Source organism: Aotus nancymaae, unplaced genomic scaffold (assembly GCF_030222135.1).
Source record: "Aotus nancymaae isolate 86718 unplaced genomic scaffold, 86718_ANA_hifiasm-v0.15.2.pri h1tg000003l, whole genome shotgun sequence".
Lineage (NCBI taxonomy): Eukaryota > Metazoa > Chordata > Mammalia > Primates > Aotidae > Aotus > Aotus nancymaae.
In genome coordinates, this window is record NW_026988414.1 from 69,428,873 (window position 1) to 69,432,859 (window position 3,987).

Below are 3,987 nucleotides of genomic sequence, written 5' to 3' on the forward strand. Positions count from 1 at the left end.
GCCTGGGTGAGGTGACAGATCAAGACTCCATCTCAAAAAAAAAAAAAAAAAAAGAACTATGATAAGGAGTTTGTGCTAGTTTTGCTGTCATGCCTCAAACTGCAAAAGTTACTACCACAGTGTGTGGTAAGGGCCTAGCTAAGGTGGAAAATCATTAATTTTTGTGGGTAGAAGACATGAACAGAACATGTTTCAACAGCATTTGGGTTTGGTATTATCCAAGGTTTCACACATCCACAAAAGGTCCTGGAATGTCTCCCCCACAGATAATAGGGTACTTATTTTTCAAATATATATCGTGATTGGCAGAATATAGCCTCTTAAAAGCCTAGGATTTCATGCTATCCTTTGTTCATCATGAACTTCTAAAACAGATGCTACTCTTCCTGTCCCGGGAGTTTTAAAGCTGTGGGTTTTGATGCAGACATGGCCAATTCCAAAAACCGTACCGCACACAACCAGTCCCCCAAATGGCACAAAAATGCCATCAAGAAACCTCGATCACAAACATATGAATCTCTTAAGGGGGTGGACCTCAAGCTCCTGAGGAACATGCGCTTTTAAGCACAACAAGAAGGGCCTGAAAAAGACTCAGGCCAACAATGCCAAGGCCATGAGTGTGAGAGCCAAGGCTACTAAGGCCCTCGTGAAACCCAGGGAGGCTTGCCCAAGATCAGAAAGGGCATCAGCTGCAAGCTCCATCGATTTGCCTGCAGTGCCCACTCCAAGCTTGGAAAGTGTGCTCATGCCTACACTGCCAGGAGTCGCCGGCTCTGCTGGCCAAAGGCCAAGGCTCAAAACAAGACCCAGACCACAGCTTCGGCTCCAGCCTCAGTTCTGGCTCCAGCTCAGGCTCCCAGAGGTGCTCAAGCACCCGTGAAGGCTCCCAAGTAGAGGTCTCTGTCTGTCTTCATTCTGGCAGACAGAGACTTCTACTTGGGAGCCTTCACGGGTGACCTCTGGGCTGCTGTCTGCTTGGGGCTGGTGCCTTCTTGTGCTATTTGCATGAATAAGTTGGAGGCAGGAAAAATACATGCATATATACATAGATGTTAAAAGAATAATTATTGTGTAGGTTCTGTGAACATTTTTTGAAGTTAAAAATCATCATATTCAAATAGGGTTTGTTCAAACCACTGGCATAAACAGCTAGAATTTAGAAAACAAAGTGAACAATTTAGCCCAAGTGGTTCAATGGATTTTCTTTTTAATGCAGAAGATGAGATTTGAATAATGATTAAGTTTATACATTTCAGGTGTAGTATATTAAGTATATGCATTTCAAGTGTCCCAATGTATATGAAAGGAGAAAGCTTCATACCTACATGTTATAATTCTCTGATAGGTCATGATACCTTAAATCAGATGAATTGGAGCACAGGTGAATGGAGGCCTCAGGTTAATTAACTTCTTTAAGAGCAACCAGAAAATTAGCAAAGACATGAGAAACCATTCACCCTAATTATGCATACTAATCAGCCAGGACACTCTGAAACCTATTAAATCAGATTTTTAATCTTCTAATCGCTGTAGACAACTATGTGACATCAGCCACACCCTCAAATCTTAAGGGAAACATGAATACAAGAATACCTATGTGCAAGGAATCATGCATAAAAAGACTCTGCCTTCACATCAAGTCCAGCTGTTTTTGTCTGTCATCAAATGTGAATGGAGATATGGGTACTAGTCCCACACATGCCATAAACTAGCAGTGAGTCACTTCTTGAATAAGTCATTTCATCCCTCTAGACTTTGATCTGATAAAGGGAGGGAGTGGACTAAATAATCTTTAAGGTCTCTTCCTATTAGTGTGTTTCTGCCTTTTGGCCGATGACTATGATGAGCAGTGCCATCTGTTCCCAAGTTGCTGGCTGGTGCCACTGCTCTCGTCCTGTGTTCTAGGAGAAGTGAATAGAGGATTTGCCTAGGGAGGCGAACAGAGGCAGAAATGACTTCCTCATTTGATGTGGAATAAGTCTCGATAGGCTGTCATTTCCATAACCCTTTCACAAAAGTTGTTTCTCTACAAGAAGTGAAGCTTCCCTTTCTCCCTTTCTGACCTGTCCCTTTAGGCTAAAATTTGCCAGCAAACCTGATTTCTTTCTTCCTGTTTTTGAACTTGATTTCACTCACATAAGAAATGCCGCCTGTTCACTCCTTGCACTGCTGGGAGGAAATCATGTAAGATGACCCAGCTCTTTTGAAAAATATCATGGCATGAAAGATCACAATGGTTAAAAATGTTCATAGCCTTTTATCTTATAATCTTCCAGAAATCAATCTTAAAGAAGTAATTCGAAATGTCATTACAGATTTAGACATGAGGATGCTCATCATTGAGTTGTATAACTGCGAAAACTGGAAGCAGCCTACACTTCCAGAACAGAGGAATGCTGAAGAAGTTATGGCATATTGAAACGATGAAATACTGTGTTAACAAATGGTGTTAAAGACTTTGAAATAGAGACTCGGAGGCCACTTATTTTGAAAAATGATAAATGAAGAATACAAGATACAAAATTGGGCTGGGCGCAGTGGCTCACACTGGTAATCCCAGCACTTTGGGAGGCTGAGGCAGGCAGATCACCTGAGGTCAGGAGTTCAAGACCAGCCTGGCCAACGTGATGAAACCCTGTCTCTACCAAAAATACAAAAAATAGCCAGGCATGGAGGTGGGTGCCTGTAATCCCAGCTACTTGGGAGGCTGAGGCAGGAGGATCGCTTGAACCCTAGAGGTGAAGGTTGCAGTGAACCGAGATTGCATCATTATACTCCAGCTTGGGCGACAAGAGTGAGACTCCATCTCAGAAACACACAAATAAACAAAATTGATTGTATCATGTGATTTCAACTCTGTAAACAAATAAAGTGGATAGAAACAAAATTGAAAAGAAATACACCAAAATGTTAGCAGTGGTATTTCTGGATGCTGGGATTCCCTCTTGCTTATATTCATCTAATTTTTTTATTAACAAATTTTTATTGTTATTAAAAACAAAAATACTGGCCAGGTGTGGTGGCTCCTGCCTATAATCCCAACACTTCAAGGCAGGTGGATCACCTGAGGTTAGGAGTTCGAGAACAACCTGACCAACATGGCGAAACCCTGTCTCTGCTAATCTCAACTACTCGGAAGTCTGAGACAGGAGAATCACTTGAACCCAGGAGGTGGAGGTTGAAGTGAGCCAAGATCTAGCAACTGCACTCCAGCCTGGGCAACAGAGTAAGATTCCATTTCAAAAAAAAAAAAAGAAAGAAAAAAGAAAACTCACAGGGCAGGAGACCCTATCAGGAAGATAATTGTGGGACTTCCCCTCAAGCTCCCCACCCGCATGGGTGGCCCTGATGAGACAGAACGTGTACACATTCATTAGTGGCTCCCTGAACTGCCAAAGCGGCCCAGCAGAAGGTGCTCTGCTGTGCTTGTCATTAAATTTAGACTACAGGTGGCAGGAAGGACACAGGAGGAAGGATTAAAGATCTAAGGGGGCAGCTGCTTAGGAAGTTTTGGGAACCTAAATCTGGGTTGTGCTGTTGAGTGGAAACACCACTTCTAAACATCCCAGCCAGCTGGTGTGGCACTGTTTGTCCCAAGAACTGGAGGTGAAGACTCACTTGTGCACGCAAATACCCAGCCTGCGCACTACCAGCAGGAGTCTGCTGAGACCAGGAGCCAACCAGGTGGGCAATCCCACTAGAGACTTTTGGGGGTGCTCTGCTTGCTCTGAAGGCTGGCTGATCCTACAGGGGGATGCCACAGGCAGCCTGGACAAAGCCTAGGCAACACCCAGGAGATCTTCCCTTCCTCTCAAACATCTGGCACGGAGGTGAAGTGTGAGGGCTCTGGAGTGAAAGTCACTTTTGTCTTCCAGCTCTTCTACTAACTAGGCTGGAGGATAAACCTTGGATAAGCTGCTTGATTCGTGCCTCACTTTCCCCATTTAGCATAGAATGTTGGGCCTGACATATGGTGGATGCTTGACA

General features: G+C 43.8%; 1 pseudogene; it reads left to right on the forward strand.

Moving 5' to 3' along the window:
- Positions 1-426: 426 nt before the first annotated feature.
- LOC105716628 (large ribosomal subunit protein eL29-like) lies at positions 427-894 on the forward strand (annotated as a pseudogene).
- Positions 895-3,987: the final 3,093 nt, after the last annotated feature.